General features: G+C 44.9%; 2 long non-coding RNA genes and 1 pseudogene across 3 annotated transcripts in view; 2 read left to right on the top strand and 1 right to left on the bottom strand.

Annotated features, from left to right (window-relative positions):
* Positions 1-968: 968 nt before the first annotated feature.
* Positions 969-20,733, bottom strand: part of LOC139048483 (uncharacterized) — a 95,869-nt gene continuing 76,104 nt past the window's right edge. Inside the window, exons 3-8 of one of the 2 annotated variants that reach the window (XR_011507732.1) lie at positions 7,463-7,602; positions 7,154-7,279; positions 6,951-7,071; positions 5,447-5,587; positions 2,769-2,888; positions 969-1,079 (exon numbers count right to left, since the gene is read on the bottom strand). This is a non-coding gene — a long non-coding RNA (uncharacterized lncRNA). Of the gene's footprint in view, positions 1,080-2,768; positions 2,889-5,446; positions 5,588-6,754; positions 6,795-6,950; positions 7,072-7,153; positions 7,280-7,462; positions 7,603-20,733 lie in introns of those variants that run through there. The other variant, XR_011507733.1, reaches the window with a different exon arrangement.
* On the top strand, positions 9,910-10,698 carry LOC139048481 (DNA-directed RNA polymerase III subunit RPC9 pseudogene; annotated as a pseudogene).
* LOC139048482 (uncharacterized) lies at positions 10,777-18,551 on the top strand. Its single transcript, XR_011507731.1, has 4 exons — positions 10,777-10,996; positions 12,674-12,742; positions 14,116-14,186; positions 18,448-18,551. It is a non-coding gene; the product is annotated as an uncharacterized lncRNA (long non-coding RNA).

Raw genomic sequence — 20,733 nt, 5'->3', positions numbered from 1 at the left:
GTCTGTGCACTGTTTGGCTTTTCTTTGGTGATTGAGGTTGGCGTCCTGGATGGGCGTCCTGGATGGGCATCCAAGGGGGCAGCATCGACCTCTGGGGTGCTGAAGTCCTCCAGAGTCGCTCTATAGTATGATGGGCAAGCAGCGTAATGCTCTTGAAGCTCACATGGGGGCCATCCGCAGCCAGAAAGTGCCATAGCAGGAGAGCTGAAAAGCCATGCTCGATGTAGTAGACCTCTGGCCCCAATAACTTGTGGCAGCAAAGATGCTGTGCCTGGTTGTCAAAGTGCTGCACATCCCTGATTAAACCAGGACACAAGGCACCAGTTCGAGTCCCGACGTCGGTGATTTTGCACCCGGGAAGTGGCAGGTTCAGATGTACCATTGAAGTCTTTGAGCACATCTGCCTCACTCTTAGCAGTATTTCCCTTAAAGAGTCCAACGACTTGGCCAATCTTGTCTTTTCAATGTGTGCAGAGCTAACATGGAGCAAGGCTGTCTCCACATCTTCAGGTAGGTATTCCAGCAGTGCAGGTACATCATGACACATAGCACCACCATATGAAATGAGGCAAGGGGCACCAGAACAGTTTGGCCTGAAGTGCATGTGGCCATATTGGTTGGCTTTGTCACAAGAGGCAACAGTAGAACCTGCCACACCGTTGATCTCCGTGTCAACAACTAGCAGCATTGTGACCATTTAGAGAACATCAGTATGCAATTAGCAAAGGTGCAACTTTTGCCCTAACTTGCTACATGATACTTACTTTGAACAGCTGACACTGTATCTCCATCTGTTGAAACGGGAGTGATGTAGAGCTGTAATGTAATGTGGGGTTGTTTTCCTGGGAGTGTATTCACCCGATTCGAATTGTTCTGGCCACCACTGAGGAGAACTGACAGTGGGGAAAGGAAACAACAAGCCTGATTGTTAACAAAACGTATATACAATTAAAACCAACCGTCACACACACAAACCAACTAAAAGGTCTACTAGCAGTGCTTGCTGGAGCAGATTGAATACCTCCGGTAGCTCCCAATGCTTCCTTGCAGCTGTCGTACTTAAAAGTCTGGAACATAGCCTGGAAAAAGTAGCGCATAGGACATATTAGCTCTTGAGACATGACAGCATGACAGCATGACAACATATGTATATTGGCCCATAATATCTTTATGTGTCCCATCGCTCCATATTGGTGTAGAACATTTATTCTTGCTTGATTGGACCCCTGTATCATTCTTGATTGATTTAGCCTCTGCTCTAATCATGACAAACAAGTTGTGGAATGTTTTTCTTTGTTTTTTCAAAACAGCATTTCTGGCGGTGTCACTATTGATAATATTTCTGGTTCTTCTGATCACATCACAATAATTATATGTTTGTCAGAAAGGTAGACAAATATAGAGATTGCAGTGGGAATATAATATAGACAAATTATGACCGAAATATTAAAAAAGTAATAATTTTTCCTAGGTGTTATTATGGGTCCATACTTTAAACAGTTTGACATGCTGTACCTTTGATTTAAATCAGTCTAGAGCATTCAATTTTGTGCCACTGCATACTCTGATTACTCAAGATCATTTTCATATGTTGATGTATATTACACCATACACATTTTTCTAAATAGTCCACCTCCGAGCAAGTTATGAATTTCTTAAATTTCTAGAAAGATATTTACTATGCAAGAAAACAATGTATATCTTAAGTTAGCATATGGAAATACATAAACTACGAAAGTTAATCAAAATATATTCACAAATTAAGAAGTTTATGGATGCAGGGTCCCCCCTTGACAACTGTACTACTACTAACTTTTTTCCCGTGTTTACAAACAAGATTGATTTCTAAATAACAAAGTAACAATTTCTTTGTGTGTAGCACACAATGAGAATCTTTCTTTCTTTGCAATGAGTCTCGAATACAGCGATGAATCACTGGCTGACTCACAACATTAAGCCTGCATTTATAAAACCACAATTAGACTCGGAGTGTCATTGAAAGAGAACAAACGCCACTTACTTTTGCCTGGGTGCTTATAAAAGCAGTGACCTTCTTTCCCTCTTATCCTCAATTTGCAATTTGTATGTTCCTGACCATGCATGGGAGGAAAGTCAACTTCGGTCACTATATATGTGCTGGCTGCCATGTTGCCAAGCAGATAACAAGGGCCACTAGATGTGTGGCTGAATGGACAACTTGACAATGCGTATGCGATACTAGTACATGCGCATTCTTGGTCAATCTCTCGTAACGGATGTACGAAGGTGACACAAGAGGTGCACTTGAATATGTTAAATTGATAGCGGCCCATCCGCAAGAGACACCTCCGCATCGAGTGCGCTTGCTTGATGAATAGCCATTGCCACCAAGTTGCAGCCATGATACTAGGGATAGTAAGAATTTTCAACTAAGGTGATGCGATCACAGCAAGAGATATGCGTCCTAGAACCATTTGGCTAGTGGTTGGCAGTGAGATTGCCACTCTGTGAGTGTGCTGATGTGGCTGTAAGCTTTCATAATTCATGGATGGTATAGGAATACACAGCAGGTCACACCAAAAATGCTGTCATTGACGCTCATCTTCAGTGGTTTCTGACAGCCTTTTTTCGCTCTAGTTGCACAGTTACTCACCTGGTAACTATACAAATTGGGTTCATAGCTCCCAATGTACACTGGCACTGCAAAAAACTAATGACCATACTGTCTACAACTTCTAGTAGTTTATGACTGTTTTCAACATCTATAAGGCTCAAAAGTTGACATTTACCATAGGATGGCTCTTCACAGTAGAAATGGTGGCCACTCTGCGTCGTTCCTTCCTAGATTACACAGCCCCTCTTGTTCGCGAACTCCATTTTCATTGTAGTGTATGGCAGCAATCGCCACTCTGTACAGAGACGAACAAAGAGGAGAACAAGAAGAAAGCTTTGATGATTTGCATATAACTTAAGACTACAATTTTAGGAGTTTGTTGATACAGTCATACCTCGTTATAATGAAATAATGAAGTAAGTGATATCCCCCCCCCAGGATTTCCATAAAGATTGATATTGCAGTATGTGCATAATGGATATAACAAATTAACCTTGGCACCTCCTTAACTTTACCGTAGTACTGGTGTTGGTGTACTGGTGTAGTGCTGGTGTTACTGTAGTGTGATTGATGAAGTCAAATATGAAATATGGTACCAGCTTAATGATCAGTTCAGGACTCTTATAAAACCGGCATTGCTAGGTACATGATGATGTGTGTCTGAACAATTGTGCAAGTATTTACCTAGCTTTCATTCCACCTCAACTATAATGATATGCCTTAATAATTATATATTATAATGATATAACGACATACATCATGATATTGACATATGAGGCTGTATGTCTGGTTCGTCGTGGAGGGCTGGCCAATGTCTATGAGCAGCGTTGGTGCGTGGATGACCTCACGGAGCTTATGATGTACACCACCCCTTTTAAGGAAACCACATATATCCCGTGGGACTTTTTCACATAGAATTGTACTGGATAGGCTACCTTCATCCAGCCACAGCCTCTCATCTCCACTCAAATCACCATGGGCGCATCTAGGAACAGTGGTAGAGTCACGCTCCTGAATATTAACGGCATGGTAGGTTAGATATGTTCAATTAAGTAAAAAGGTAAGATCTGTTCTAGATGCCCGTGTGAGGGCCCTCAGACACATTCAAGCTGTATGTCATAGCTTTTCGTTTGGAGAACGCCCAACAAAGTTTGTTAGAAATAAACACATTTCTGATTTATGATTACTTGATGCTGCACACGAGTGATTCGCAGCTGCTCAGGACCATTTCACTAGGATCTCCAAAACATGGCATTTTGAAACAGCAGTATTTCCTTCTTGATGCCTGAAATACCATCAAAAGGCCAGAAATATTTCTTGGTGCATATTTTTCAAAGAGTAATTCTAACTTGTATGCTTGCCTGTCAGCATGACAGCAGTCAAAAACATGAACATCTGGGGTCCTCTTCTGTAACGGTTCACTGTGGAACCGGTTTGCTATTGCAAACACCATTATTGGCCGGTGCTTTGTTGTCGTCATCCCTGGTGGGCGTTACTACTAATTTTGTTGTCGTTACACAGGTTGTCAATCATCTGGGAAGGGAACCCATCGTCTGCTACGAGTGAAACCGCGAAGGGTTGCATGTGGTCGCAAGCATAATCTCAAGCTAAGGCAACTGTGGCCGTCTGCTAGGCTCGCGAACGAGACAGAGACGCCAATGGCCGCTCCAATGGTCTGTTGCTGGTAGCGTTGGTGAAAGTCAGCATGATGAGAAGCATCGGAAGACACGTTCGACATGAGTGAAGGAGAGTTTCAAATGCATTTTAGGCTCACCGAAGACACAGTGCAATGGATTTGCGACAAGTTAGAATATCTCGGACCACAAGGTTTAGTGGCACTGACATTGCAACAAAAGGGCTGTGCATGCTGCATTTCTTTGCCTCGGGTTATTTGAATATATGAAGAAGCGATTGTGTTCTTGCAACCATCAGTCAGTTGCATCGTTACTGCCACTGCTAGGGCCAATACGGTTGAGGGAAACTAAAAAGTGCGGGTGGGATTTCCCTGCACAGTGAAGGAGCCCTAAAGCTCTAAAGAGCTCAGCCATCCTATTAGAGCTGCCGGCTAGACCCAGAGAACCTCCTTGATTACTAAGCGTATGGCGCACCACCTGGCGACAAAAAAATAAAACAACGCAGCATAAAATTAATTAAACTACCAGCTGTTCGTGTCGAAAGCTCGCAGCTAATACCGGAACTTAAAAGTGCTGGCATTTTATGCAAACCACTATTTTTTTCCGAACTAGCAACGTCCTTCAATTACTACATCGTCCCCAAAGTACAAACAAAATCTACGACATTACCTCCCTACAGGTCACCACTCTTCGATTGGTGTCCTTTCCGCCGTGACGTTCTACTCTTTCTTTGAGCAATGCGACAGCCAGAGCAAACTGTTACAGAATATGGCCTCTGGGTAGTACTTTTCAAAAATGCCCGGATGGAGCTGCACCAGTCAGTTACAATGCTGCGGACACAGCAATTCAATCATGCTAGGAACTTTAATCCTTTTTTAAGACATCCATGTTTCATGTGCACACTGCTGCCAACTTCACTGACCATGGTAAACATGCATCGATTAACATTCAAATGCAATATGTTGTTATTAAGCTAAAAAAATATAATGTACCTGCCCAAGCTCTGTATGCAAGGTGATGTCGCAGTTAGTGTCCGTCAATGTGCATATCAGATATGTGGCACTGAACCTTGGTCAGTCGCATCTGCCATCTTCTGCCAGACTGAGATGCTGCTACTGCCAGACTGAGAGACTGAGAGGCTATGTTCTGTTGAAAATATGGAACAACTAGTATGTCAATGTTAGTTAACGAACACCTTTTGATAGTCAAATTTTCTTACCTTGTGCACGGATGGAAACAACAGGGCAGCCTGGATGACTAGGTAGAGCTGAACCTTAGGAACAGCCACACCAATGGTGTATTGCACCAATGCTAGGTGCAGTGCTTCTTTTTGGGTTTGAACTCGTGGACAGGATGACAGCTACATATATGTGATGGGGTACAAAATAAAAAGGCACATAAAATTGCACACAAATGATAACCTCTAACAGGGTGCTATGTCTACCAGCAACAGAAAAGGCACTTTTGCACAAATCCAAATGGCACACCTAGGCTGCTCATCAAGGCTAATTATGATATTTCTGACATGCTGAAATTGTGTGCAGCTATACATTAGAGCTAAGCTTCTGTAAAACATTTCATGCTTTTGCACAAGTAACGCTTTCATACCCTTAGTGCCCTAACACAGGAGGCAACACAAGTCAGCCCCTACTCATCACCCACCGTATAAGAATGCAAAGCTGCTAAAGAAAGTTGTGCCAACAGCTGCAGTTGCCTTAAGGCCAAGCTATATGTATGCTTGATAGTGCATGAAAGTTTGAAAGCATGGATATGTGTTCCAGACAGGTATTGGTGCTTTGCTGCCTAGTGTTTCCTGGCTATGTAACTACAGCGTGGAGAAATCAACACTCCGCGAGGAAGATTTGTGTCATGGAAGAATGTGCTTTCTTTCTTTACGTTTTGCACTGATCTAACGACTCTAAAAATTAAACAATTTTGCTTACCAATATTTCAGCAGTTCAAAAGCACAGTCAATAACAAAGTACGAAACAATGTCTGTCAGAACGGCTAAAGTGAGCCAAGCAGGAGTGCCCTGGCATGCGTCTCTTCCAGAAGCAAACCACCATTCCTTGCGAGGTGCGGTAAATGCAAGGCATGCCGTCGCGAGCTTTCGCGTGCTGCCAAGCGTCCATGTAGGTTGGCCTTTAGATTAAAAAAAAACACCCAGCACAAGAAAACCTGCAAAAACAAAGGTGGCAGTCAGGAAGTTTGACGTGGCCACGTCTGCTTTACTTATTTTTCTTTTGTCGTAGGTAAAATGCCTCTGGTAATTTAAAACGCAATAATTCAACACTTTTTCCATTCTCATTTCTAAATGCCAAAAGATGTCAACCAGCCAGATGGATTGTGCTTTTCTATTTAGCGATGACTGACTTTCCCATGACCATACGTGCTGTAGCGTACACATGGGTGTGAGGTGCAAAAGGCACCTATCTATCTGTTGCTTTTTGCACATTGCATGTAGCCTGACAAGTCCTGCAGCATTCAAACAAATGTATCAGGCAGCTGTTGAAGATGATGTATATTTCACCTCTGAAATCGCATGCATGCTTGCAGGCACCTGATGGCTGCAAGAAAAAAAAAGTTGTGTTGGTTTAACTAGGTATGGCAAAGAGCATGGTGGATGTGAAATACTTTTTCCATGCACATGCTTGCTTCTGACTGCAATACTTTTTGTTGTGCAAGTCAATTTCATAGACATTCAAATTTTCATGATCACATACTGTCATTTGTGTTTTCGCACTCTGGGCAAGGTGAAGTCAGGTCACAGTGTGGTGCCCAATCCATGATTGGTGTGGAACTGCAGACAAGCCCTGGCTCAAAGCTGCTCATCTGTCTGAGCACCTTATAAAAAAAAGTAATAAATTAATAAACAGTATTAAAGACTTAAAGACAAAAGCAAGAAAATCTGACTTTTGAAACATACCACATGTTCTGTGTAGAAGTGTTGTCATTGTGGCCTTTTGTGCGTAGGTTTTCGCGAAATCCACTTGCACGTATTTTGATGCCTCAGGTTCTTCGTGACCACAAGCCAAGCAGCAAGCAGAATAATCTGGAAGAACGGTCATAAGGAAGGAATGCACGGGAAATGAACTGCAGCAGAAATGTACCTTCAATTTTATAAAGAAATCCTGATTCTCTGTTTGTTAAAATTGTGAACTAGCTTCCCATGAACTCGGAAATTGCACTTCGTGCGTGGACACGGCTGCACGTATGGATGGCCATGTTTACTTACCGTCACTTTGTGAGCCTTGAGTGTCCGTTTCGACAGCACGAAGGTCAGCCTCTTCTTCAATGTCTTTATCTTGCTCACACTCAAGTGCAGTGATTGCAAGCACGGTCGAAGCTTGCAAGTCTGGCAGGGCTGTTCACAATCTAGAAATTACAAACAATAAAACGAGCACAACGAATCAACAACTTACTTTTTCTTAAGGCTCCAGTTCACAAAGGAAAAAAAATGCACCGATGATTACGGTACGCCGTAATGCGAAATTTGAGCATGGGAAGAAGCCTTCACGGGACACACACACACACAAAAAGAAGCTTCATATGGTTTGCTGCCACTTGTATGGCACTGCCTCGCAAGGCGGAATGGTGCATTAGAAACTCGGAAAGATAACGCTAGAAGTATTGCAATCCAAAGGTGACCGTAGCCAGTTGGCTGAGTGAGGTAAAGGCCCTCAAGCCTCCACGTTGCAATCAAGTCCCCACAAGTATGGCGACGAGCGCTTATCACCTCTTTTTGTCGTCTGCTAGCCAGAAAGCTTCCAGAGAGAAGCTGGACCAAAATTGTCCTGGCTGGTTCTGGCAGTCCACGGGTAGCCATAACCGTCCAGCCCAACGAACACGCGGCAGAAGTGTGTCGTGCAGTGGGCAGAGCAACCTGAGAAAAATGAAGGTGCTCTGGCTGGCTCTGGGAGCCCTTTAGATGTTCCCATTCACATTTCACGTAGGTATTGTCAAAAGTTCATTCCGCTGGTGGATCCTCTTAAATACCTGGGAATCACGGATGTAGGGACACTAAACTGGATAAGCCACATTTTACTGGTTTTTACTGGAATAAACAGTTGTGCCCTTATCGGCAGTTGGAAGTCACATACACCAGTTTACGCTGTCACATCCCGCAATTGAATTTCGATTTACATAGAGCTGGTCCGACGATGTCTCCTCTATGCCACAATTACAAGGAAATCGAATCAACGGACCACTACTTTTTATCACGCCGAAGATATTCAAACCAGAGAGAGATATTACTTAAAGCTCCACTCTGTGAAATTATATTAGGATTAAGTATACCAGTAATATCATTTGGGGCCTCAACCCTAGGATATAAAGCCACAGAGATGTTTGTTGCTCAGCGTTTGATTTTTTAACTGAAACAAAACGACTACTCTGGTAATTATTGTAGCTTTACTCTACTTATATGATCAGCATTCAGCTCATTGAAACTGGCTTCTCCAAATTCATTATTAATATTGTATTTATTCCCTCCTTGATTGTAACCTCTTAAAATTCACCCTTCCGTTAGTCTGACTACTCGTTAGCATTCTATAGTTTAGTTATTCCGAAATCTTCTTTGGTTTTTTTTTCTTTTACTTTGCATTTCTCCTTTTCAAATAAGAAATTTCTTTAGCTACCTAGTGCTTCCCGATTCTCGGCCTCCGCCCCTTGGTGGGTACGAGCCATGGTAGAGATTCATCATCATCATCAGCGCGCGGGTAGCAAGAAATGGAAAATCAGAGAGGCCCAATAATACCTCGGCTCGCGGGCGCTTCTCTACCTCTGGCGAAGACTCCCCGCTGCTGCGATTGTGGCTGAAGACCGAAGGTACCGAGCCGGGCTTGAGCACTCTCTTCATTTTGCAAGGCACTTCCACAGACAGACTTGGGTCGTACACGAAATCGTCTTTCTTGAAGTGTGCCGAACAAAGCATGCTGCTTCTCGTCGGCTGCCAGTTTTCGCGCCGCGTTGCTAGCACCCACAGCTTCCGCACTTCTTGGTCTCTCGGAAACATGTGAAAGCTGGTTCCAGGCGTCGAGTACGTGTTCGAGCACCCGACGGCCACGCAACGCGTCGGCATTTTTGCACCAACTCAAATCACGAGGCAACGACTCGAGGCTCAAACAAGCGCAACGAGAAAGCGCGCCGAGAAATGTTGAACTGAGCGAGCGATGCGCCTGACGTGCACTGAGACAGACTGAGAGATCGGCAGTCGTACACAATTCCGGGACTTGCGCCACATCCACATCCGCTCACCGCCAGGTGCTCGATCGTGCTGTTTAAAGGCTGCCAATAAGAAAATTTGTGAATTACCGGCACTGGCAGCTTTTGCCAAGAATACTCTAATTTCCTCTGCAGGCAACCTAGGCCAAGTCTGCGCCAACTGCAAAGCGCGCAAGTGCGTTTGTCGGACAATCGCTGGACCACATTGTATGACATTTGTTGCATTTGAGAGAGAAAGTTAAATTCTAGCAATCGTATACGTCAACATCACCCGTCGTACCATCCGATGGTACCATCACCTTGGTACCATCGGCAACGAAGCACAACGAAACATTTCAAGCGATGATCTCGGAGGCTACGCGTCACTGTAGCGGGCGAGCGCAGACGGCGCTTTTCGCCACTCTATTCAATAACGTTGCAACAAGTCAAGCGATGCCGTCATCTCTACCGTTCACCACTTCTCACTTCTCTGTGATTACTCTAGCCGAAAGTCACAACACGGCCGGCGACGCACGGTAGCAGCGCAGAAGACGCCGCGGTTGTGAGGGGCGCGATGAAGATAATCAAGGAAAACTCCGCGTTGCTCAGCAACTTCGAGGTGCTCAAGCTGCTCAAAGACTTGCAAAGTGACAAGAAGGCTTCGGCAAGCGGCGCAGGCAAGGCGGCCGCTCGGACGGTGCCCAACCTGGCAACGGTGTCGTACGAGACGATCACTTACCACGAAGAAACCGCGTGCGTGCGACAGACCGACCAGCATATCGAGGACTTCCTCCGACAGATAACCGCGCTGCCATTCAAACTGACCAAGATAGAAAAACTGCAACTCATCAACCACAGGCCGACCTCGCCAGTGGAGATCCAACTGCTCATCGAGGAAAGTGAGGAGCGGCTCTCCGAAGAAGACGTGGCCACCATTCTGGAACTTGTGGAACGCACGCTGCCTCCTATTAAGGACGAGGAACCTGAGAAAGAAGGGCAGGAAGGCGAAGAAGGCGATGAGGAATCGATGCAGTGCGAATGACGTACCAGCAGGTGTGCGGATATGAGTGCGAGTGTGTGTGTGAATACTGCGAACGCAGCCTGTCAGACTGTGATTTGCATGGGCGCCGTGGACTGCAGTCGTCACGGATACCCTCTTTGTTTCGTTTGCCCCGATAAATTCGGCGGCATGAAACGTTTTGTACAGTGCGGGCGGTTTGCGTGACGAGACCTGCCAGATCCTGTAATTAAATATTCGTCTGTCATCGTTCCGCTGTTTTTCTTTTACTTTAGTGCACCAGCCTTATTAGGGCGCGGGCCGACTGAAGTGCCAGTGCCAATGCCGCGATCAAAACTACGATCGCCTACCGCAGTAACAGCAAAACGTGTGCGCAAAACTTGCCGAGACATAAACCAACGCAAAAGCACGCGCAGACTGGATTGGATTGTCTTAGATTGTGTGCGTAAACTACGGAGCCGACGGAACACTGCTTGTCGCTAGCCAAGTCAAATCGGTTCAGCAGACAGTCCCGCTGGGGAAGGTCAAGCGACTACAGGATGGGAGTCTGTACGCAAATTTTACTTTATTTGCATGGAGTGTTATTCAGTTGTTCTTTAGATGCGCGCGAAATGTGTTCTAATGACTTTGATTGCGACCATCGAGACCTTGGTGGAAAATACTGAGCCGGCACCAGCACATGGTGACCAAGTACCGTTGGCTATCTCGCAGTGCTTTCGTTTGCCAAAGGATGGGGCATTTTTAAAAAAAACCTTGGTACTTGGGGATATAAACCTATAATAACTCTTTCAGATACCCGACATTCATTCTTGACGAGTTACTTTGCTGTACTGCTATCCAAACGGTTACAACATTGCGTTGTATAGTGTGTGGTTCACTCATAGGTTGTTCCAGGAAGTGTTGTATAGCTTCTCAAGTGTTGGCGCAGTGCATAACAATTGCTCGGCAATGCATGCATAGCAGCGCATTGTTTTATTAATATGCAGCTCCTGCGACACCCATTTCCAGCTGTGCAACCGAAAACCAAATTGCAAATTGGGGTGGCGAATGAGACATATTCAGGCTACCACTGCCTATTTAAAGAAATGCTCATCGAAAGGCAGAGCATGGTTTTGCGAGTAAAGTAAAGCTTACCTGCTGATGGTGAAATAGTTACAAGTAAGCTTGTTTCGGTCGCGAAATTTGAATGGCGTAGCTCCTGAAATACGGGCACATCATCACACTCGGTAATGAGTTACGATCTAATCTTCCAGCCTCCAGATTTATATTTAATTTTCTGGAAATACCGTGCAACTTTAGCAATATATAATTAATAAAATGGAACCTGTCAGAAATCAACTGGTTACAGATATTGGCCTCTTGAGGTGACATGCTATATTATAAAAAGTACTGAAATATTTGTTGCCAGTAGATGCGCCGGTTGTTCTCGAGTTGAGGGCCTCGTGATGCAAGAAAGATACAAATTCAGCTGCAGTTATACTATACTAAATGTTGAAATTTTTTTCAAACCTGGTAGTGCAACTCTTCAAATATCACTTGCATTTATTATCATCATACCCAAGTGACTTGTAACATTGTTTTTGGTTAACAGGGGGTTACATTAAAATTCAACGATATGTTCAAGATATTTCTTCTTGTTGTCACTAGCAGGAACATTCAAAAGCATGTGTGTTCATATGGAGACATTGTGACCGAGAGGGTATAAGGTCACATTTCGAGAAAAACAGTACCAATCAGACTAAAAAAATGCGGCCACTGTTACAGGAATGCATGATCATTACGTTATCCTTTCCTTAAATTTCACTACTTGCTTAATTGCAAGTGTAATCCTGGAGTGAAAAAGCTGAAGCTTGCGAAACAAGGAATTCTTGTATAATGCAAGTAATAGTTTGTTTGCGCAGCCTTACAAGTTGTCTGGATAGAATGTCTCAGCACAGTTACTGATGCCCGTCATAGTATGCGTGCAAGGTCTATTGCAAATGGCTAGTTGGCGACATTGGTAATCCTATGCTGAAATACTCCCCAATTTTGCTCTGGCTTACGAGGTCACAAATGCGAGCGCCACCTTCTATCATCCTTGTGTAGTTGTCTAAACTGATTCGTCATCTTCACTATATGTGTAGTTCCTATACTATGCCCGGCTTGATTGGATGAGACTGATAAAGCGCGCATCTTAGTGCGAACTGTGCTAACGATGATGTCACTTCCCTTCCACATTTCCCGCAGTCTCCTTCATCAGAAATCTGTGGGCGATCTACCCTGAGCATGTAGTCGGGACTACGGTAGTGCTTGCAAGTAAGTCAATTCCACGCTGCATCACTATTTTACATACAAATTGCACGACTTGGTAATTACTTACAAGTCATAAATGGCAACCTAAGAGGAAGCTTTAGGTCGGGGGCTTCTAACTACACAGCTATGGAGAAATAGTTTCTCTTGGCAGCTGCTCTTGTTGCACTTAAAAGAAAAAAATTTAAATCTATTGACTAGGAAATGGACCTTTTATTTAGGCCTTCAGTTGAACAATGATTGAAAAAGAAAAAGAAGAGACGCCAACTTGAGTATACAATTCTGTAATCCTGCAATAAAAAATAAGGATATCACGATTCTGTAAACTGCACTTGTAATACATCTAACGCAAACAGAATTGAAGTATTAATAAAGTGCTCAGAAATATACCACTCATTTGTGAGTAGGAGTTTTTGCAATAACATGGTAAACATTGTAAACAATTTTTCTGCATAAGGCTGTAGGTTTCAGTGCGACATGTGTCTGCTTGAGATTCTCCCAACAGATGTAGTTTACGGAACCGCGATATCTGCTTTTGATGGAGAGTTATGGCTTTGTAAATTCCATGCCTTTATTTTTTTCTTTACGCTTGCCGATATTTGGTAATCTCGTAAAAAATTGGAGGTCCAAAATCAAAATGCTGCTTTCTAGAATCACTATAATCTGACTTTCTCTGTCAAATCCAACAAATTTCATTCAGGTCGGTCTGGCAGTTCTTTCATAAAAGCATTTCTGCATGTTGCATGCATTTGGATAGGGAAATTGGAATTGGGCCAAAGCTAAAGCTTCCTCGTAACAGACTTTGTTGAAAGCACACTGGATCGCAAAACTTTACGGAGCGCGGGGATCTGAGAAAAACATGAAACTTCCAGACACTTTGTGGCCGTGGGCACTGAAACTACGCATTACAGTGTAATTTGCACATACCAGTGCAAGTTGGAAATTTGAATTCCAGGCTGCAGACGTATTTGGCTTTTTCTCAGATCCCACAGTCCATGAACTTTTGCATTTGAGCGTGCTTACTAGTACAGCCGAAACTTGAGAATCCAAGAAGCGCAATGAGCGATGGAACGAAAAACGATATGCGTAATCTTAAGAGACGGGAAGATGTCGCTGCGACTGAAAAGTGAACATGTGTAGCAGGTATTCTGGTTGAGATTTAGGAGGAAGCTTCAGCTCTGGGCCAACTCCGATGTCCCCTATTCAAATGCATGCAAAACGGAGGAATGCTTTGTTGTACAATCCCTGAACCGATTAGAATGAAGTTTGTTGCATTTAAAAGGGAAAGTTAAATTTGTACTCTGTAGGAAGCAGGATTCCGTGTTAATATAGACTGATGATGATGAGGACAATAACATACCGTTTTTCGTGTGTTCCAGTGGCCCCTTTCGCTGTACGAGCTGCATACTTAAAGCACCAACGGCCCTGGACTACAGGACAGAATATACAGGTGCGGACAGAGAACAACAAAAGCAAAAAGAGGGACCAATACATAATTTACAACTCGTGTAAAATGATTACTTTCTTTATGCGATTTCTGTAAAAGAAGGCCCTGTTCAGGAATTGTTGGCATAATTTACAGCAGCACATACCAAGTCTCCCCACTTTTTATTTGCCGTAGGTGTAATGTCTGCACCTTCAGATAACCCACCTGAACAGGCCAAATTGTGCTTTCAAAGTGATATAAGAAAAAAAGCTTTGCTAGCTAAAAGAATACAAATACCATGTATTTCAAACCCTCCCGATTTTATGCTTAGTACATGGTTTCACGGGTGAATATCCAAGAAAGCAGGGCAATGAAAAGCGAGCAGGACAAGGCAGTGTCCTCTTTGTTCTTGTCCTATCTACTGTGCAGTGTTTTTTTTGTTTCTTTTCATCACAAATACGGAATTCCCATATGTAACGCAAGTATTTGTAGGCTTTAGACCTTGGCATGTGAGCTTTTGACAGGACAAGAGCAAACAAGCTTTCGGAGTTATTTGGAAATATTTCTGCCATGCAGTTGGAGACATTGTTGACCACGGAAACATGCAATAACCCTTTGCAACTGTGAAATTTTTTTATGTCTCATTATTGTAGTCGAGCTGTGGACCACAGTGTGGCAAGTCTTCACCGACATTGCTAGAACTTTTGCTCTCAGCCTGCTCCCGTACTTCCGATGCGGTGGCTGTGCTCACGTGACCCATCATTCTATAGAATAGCAGCTTGGGCTTGTTAGTTTTCCATCCTGCTGTTACCAGCGCAAAATGTAGACAGTTCAACAACGTGTTGAATGTCAGCACTTGTGGTGTCGTCTTCTTGTCTCGTCTCTCGTCTAAATTTTGCGCTGTTAACACCATCATTATATGTCACGCCAACTGGGGTGCCAGTTATTCCAGTGGTGGTGCTTGCCCCCAATGGTGTTGTAGTTGCATCCACAGAAAAGACCAGCAAGACACCCAAATACAAGCGCAGCTTTAGCGTGATAACTGCCGTATGAAGTGGCTATGCAGTCTTTTTTTCCAGTCTTTGTCTTCACTTTAGTTCATTGTCATGTTATGGCCGATTGTTCATGGTGCAATGAGCTGTTACCTCGAAGCCTATGTGCTAACTTAAGCTACAATTACGAATGTCTTGCAAGTGACAAGCTCTTCAATGTGGTACTAGAGTGGAGGCAGGAGCTGTAATTGAACTTTGCCTAGGGTGGCTAAGTACTTTAAACGCCATCGCTTCGACGACAATGCATTACATGGTTACTACGCACATTTTTCACACCTAAATATGTGCTACGCACCACCACAAATGAAGCGTTTTCACCCTTAACACGGAATAGCAGCAACAGCTGTTGAGACGTGTTTTAGAGCGCAGCTCTTTGGCGTCCGTTCCTGGGTTTCGCGTCGTCGTCGGCGTTGTCGTCGGCCTCGTAACCAGCTCGCCGACGAATCTGCTCCGCCGCCGCGCATGCGCGCTGTCGGCTCTCCGGGCGAGGGAGGATGATGGAAGGGAGGAGGAGAGACTGTGGAGGAGGGCTGGCTACACAAATGGCTCTTTGGCGTCCGTTCCTGGGTTTCGCGTCGTCGTCGGCGTTGTCGTCGGCCTCGTAACCAGCTCGCCGACGAATCTGCTCCGCCGCCGCGCATGCGCGCTGTCGGCTCTCCGGGCGAGGGAGGATGATGGAAGGGAGGAGGAGAGACTGTGGAGGAGGGCTGGCTACACAAATGGCTCTTTGGTGTCCGTTCCTGGGTTTCGCGTCGTCGTCGGCGTTATCGTCGGCCTCGTAACCAGCTCCGCCCCCCTTTCATCCCCCCAGCGCTAGCAGCGACCAGCTGATACCGCTTTCGTGAGTCCGCTACCGCACTCACGAAAGACGTTGTGCACTTCCTGCAACTCACATTAACCGTCCATCGATCCACACCGATGTTAGTAGTGGGGGACTTTAATGTTGACATAAAGACAAACAGCAATTTCCTAACACTTATGCGGGAGAACATTCCGTTCCTCTCGCTCGTAACGCGTCCCACGGCTGTGACAACCTCGCGAGGCACTTGTATAGATCTCGTCTTTGAGAATCAAGCATTGGTGTACCAAGTCGAACATATATCAGTCTATTTCTCCGACCACAAAGCTTCCTTCATGACTGTCAAGAACTGTTAGTGGAGTCTTTGTTAAAGGAATACGTGTGAAAAAAAAAAATCTGTGATAGCGCATACATGTGTTGCTCGATTTCTTTGCCTCAATCTATCGAAAAGGTGGAACAGCTTATTTGCTGCGCTCAAATTTCGCATTAGGAAGTAACGTAATTGTCGGTAATTTTTTTGTAATATGTTCAACAGATTGTCTTCGTAAATGTTCGAACATTTCTACATATGTATCCCGTAATTTTTGCAGGTTATGCAAGTGACAAGTAACAATTAGAATCGCCTGCCCACCTCAGTTGCCACAATTACCGTCACTAACTTGTTTAAATCTGCTATTCAATATCTTGTTTATCTTCAGTAATCTTCATTTTACTGCCACATAGCTAACTGTTGCTTCTGTTTTTATTTTCTGTATTGCCGCATTCCATTGTTGTTTTTGTTTCCTGTATTGCCGCATTTCTGTGTTATACAGTCGAACCCACTAATGACAGTATTCAAGTGCCACGAAAAATCCATTGTTATAACTGATAGTTGTTATAACCGGGTAGCGTGAAAAAATCAAAATAGGGGGATGGCAGAGCTGATGTGACAAATTATCATGGCGGGGAGGCCAGTGCCCCTCCCCACCACCTTCCTCCATCCGGCTGCCGACTGTGTTCACCCATTTATCTGCTTCCTGGGCGCTCTGATCGCGTGTAGCAAGCTGCGGCAGTTGGCGTTAAAGAATGGCACTGCCATAACTGCAAAGAGGTGTCACGGGTGGCAAGCGATATGCAAGCACCGCCGAGGCATCACTTTGGTGGCCCCCAAAAGAACCTTTCAAATGTTGTGAGAAGACTGCCGCGGCAGCCTGTCAGCTTCAGAAATCCAGAAGAAACGCTGAGGAGAGATCGTCACAAGCTCCTCGCCGCATACTTCTCACTGGCTTGCACAAGAAAAGCCCATGTCCGTCAGCCTTGTATGCTTTATGCGAAGCTTGCCGACATCCTTCTTCAAGGCATCCAAGTGCTCCACGTAGTGCAGCGGAAGGTTCGTCGCGAAAACGAAGCTCTGGAGGGAATGAGTCATCTGCCGAGCCTCCTGTGGGGACAGTGTTGAGGCAGCCTGCCCTACCGAGTCATTGCTGCCGTCGTCGTCGTCGCTATCTGATGCAGGCACATTCGCGATGATCGCTTCATCGGTTAGAAGCACTTAGTTTCCAAATCTAGACCCGTGCGATTTTTTTCCACCGGCAACTTCATGCATTGCCGATCAGGGGGCGGATCAGCCATCCTCCGTTACGGCGGCGAGTCAAGCGAGGCTGAGAAACCGCTTGGCCAGGAACAATTTCGATGCAACCAACAAAAACGAATGCGAGCGATTAAGCTGTTTGCAGAACTGCACTGAATGAGGAGCCAGTGAGCAGCATGCGAGCAATCTGCTTGTGGTGCAGTTGCACCAACCCATTCGTGTTCGGAGGATTGGAAGGGCAATGGGAGAGAGGCTCTTTAAGATGGCTGGAAAATGAGCGCGCAGCAGCTTGAATTTCTCGTTTGCGTTTTTTCTTTTCAAGGATTTCGCATTTCACTGCCTTTTGGCTCAGACGCCCAGCAGCCAGACTTCATCATTATAACCGATAATGCGGCTTCGGGCCATTGTAGTGAGCGGGTTATTTCACCATGGACAACATACAAAAGTTGACGGTGCAGCAGCTACTCATTGTTAAAGCCGGTATCGTTATTAGTGGGTTCGACTGTATAGATTTGCTTTCCATGCATTCCCCTCCCTTCTGTAATCCCCTTGGGCCCTGAATGTTCTTAATTAAATAAATAAACAAATATTTGTACATTTTCCCCTTTTCAGATGGTTCAGACTGTACGTTTCGGGTTAAATGTGTGAAAATTTGGTTCCCGTCTCGCTTGCTAGCATTGGAGAAGATTAATCTCGCGGAAGTCTATTCTTCTTAGTGAATCTCATTTTCAGTATTGCCAGCTTTGGCCGAGAGAGAGATCGCCGATTAACATTAACTTGAATGCTCTTCAAGGAAGCCAAACACTGTGCCTCTCAGGTCCTTGGTGGCTGTTAATTTACTTGGTGTTATCCGTATTCTTGCAGTTGTCAGGGATGACGACCCCTACGCAAAGGTTCTCGAGGAAGCCTACAAGGACTTTGTTCCTCACCCGCTGTTGGACTGTTCCTCACTCACAAGCACAATGCACCAGCGCAGGTTCCTCGGCTCATCTCTGTAATAAATAAAAGCTTTGTGTTGATTGTTTCACGTTTTCCAGTCTGTTTTTTTTTTCCTTTCACTTCGCTAGACTGAAATCGTGTTGTGTGACTGGCGATTTGGGATGCCTTAAGAGATCAGTGGCTATTGTGTTCTGTCGCCGAGTGCAAATTCGTTTCTCAGCAGAGCAACCACATTCATATGGAGATTTGATTTTGAGGCACGCTGTAGTGGGGGAATCCAAATCTGTTTTGACCACCAAGGGATCTTTAACATGCCCCCAATGCACGGGACATGGGCGTTTCTGCGTTTTGCCCGCACCTTTCGGACGTGACTGCCACGTCCAAAATTTCATCCTGCGACCTCATGCTTAGCAGCACAACACCATAGCCTCTAAGGCACTCGGTGGGTCTTTAGTGAGGCTCTATATTCAGTTGATTACTTCCTGGAATGTTTTCACATTTGCATGAGAAGGTATCTGGCACGATGCCTCACTACAGAGATGGGCATTCTTTTGGCTGGCTTAACCAATGAATGTTTTGCTGAAAGTGACTGACCAAGAGTATCGCTCATAACGGCACAGTCAGGACATTGTGACTGGCGTTTACAGTGCAGTTGTGCATGTTTTTTTAATGTAGAGATTGGTATGCTGGAGACGGGCAGTTCCTTCAGAAGACAGTTCATCGTCTAATAGTACGCAAGACATCGTCATGAGGTAGTCCTGCATTTTTGCGGTGGCAGAACATGTCCGGTCTCTTGATTGTCACTTTCACGCCTGCTAAAACCCTACTTGCAGAAGAGCCCTGATGCGTTGATCAGACATTTTTGAAAGAACTGTTACTTCCATGCTTGCATTTAGCAGTCTCATGTTAAAGTGACATTGGTTACTTTTAAAAGGGAAAGAGAAAAAAGTAGCTTAGAAAGGCAGGGATGTTAACCAGAGATAAATCAGGAGTCTCATTCTCAGATTATCACTGTTGGGGACACTTTCACGAGACTTCACATGACCAACGTCGTGTGCATCGCCATCTACTAGTGACAGCATTCTTGGCACACAACGAAGCACACTTGTCTTCTCGCAGTGCCAGAATGGTGCCACAGGTCTACATGAACACGCCCAGTCCTAGTCACATGAAATCCTGAAAAAGTGAAAATATCCCCGAATGCGATCTTCCAAGGATGCCACCTTGCCGATTACCATGCATGTGTCGGGGGTAGTTGTCAGTGAAGGGCAACACAAATAATGTAAAGCTCTTAACGCAATAGTAGGCAGCATTCTTGAATCTGGTATGTATGTCCAATGTGTTGGTCCCAGGACTCACTCACTACCCGAGTACATTTGCATTATACCTCCGATTCATATGTCTGCTACCGTTTTCCCGCCAATACAAAACATAAGTCACTGGGTAGACCACGGTCGAATGGGGAGACCACCGGGCTGGTGTGCTGAGGAAACCCAGTTCGAATCGAACCGTTGGGCCAACTTGGGTCACTGGGAAACTACCACTGGGCATTTGCCTGTATGTTAACCATGGTGTTTCACCGAAGTTGTGCTTGCATGAAGTGGTTAGCCGCAGCTGAATGGCACCACCGCCATATGGTTTACCGTCACGTGGCGCTTCTTAGAGTATATCTAGTATTTCGCTTAATTGGTTTATTCACTAAGTCTTCAATTTTATTTATTCCCCTTAGGGGCACGTACGTCTCGTTTTGTTGCAGAGGGGGTTAGGAACAGCCGATCGAGCACATATCGCTTATCAGGGACGAGGGAACTTCCTTTCCGTGTGCGACCGGCATAGGCGCTGACTGACTGTGATGCCGATGCTTAGAGCCGCGGTCACTCACTTCACTACGGTCCGCGCGCAAGGTTTTTCGACAGCGTATGAGTACGATACGATACAATACGATAGCGCATGAGTGCAGTCGCGTGGTTTTATTTCATATTTCGCAGCGTTTTTTTTTCACCGCCGAAAAATATTTTCACCCAGCATGTACGTTGCGCCGAAGAATTGCATCGGTCGTTTCCGAACCTCCTCTACAACGTAACGGAAAGCAGATGGCCCTGAAGTGAATATTTAATTGGGCAATTCATTTCAGTTAACTAATGGATGGATGGATGTTATGAGCATCCCCTTTGGAACGGGGCGGTGGGTTGCGCCACCAAGCTCTTGCTA

The sequence above is a fragment of the Dermacentor albipictus genome, chromosome 8, assembly GCF_038994185.2.
Source record: "Dermacentor albipictus isolate Rhodes 1998 colony chromosome 8, USDA_Dalb.pri_finalv2, whole genome shotgun sequence".
NCBI lineage: Eukaryota > Metazoa > Arthropoda > Arachnida > Ixodida > Ixodidae > Dermacentor > Dermacentor albipictus.
This window is presented reverse-complemented; position numbering and strand designations above follow the sequence as displayed.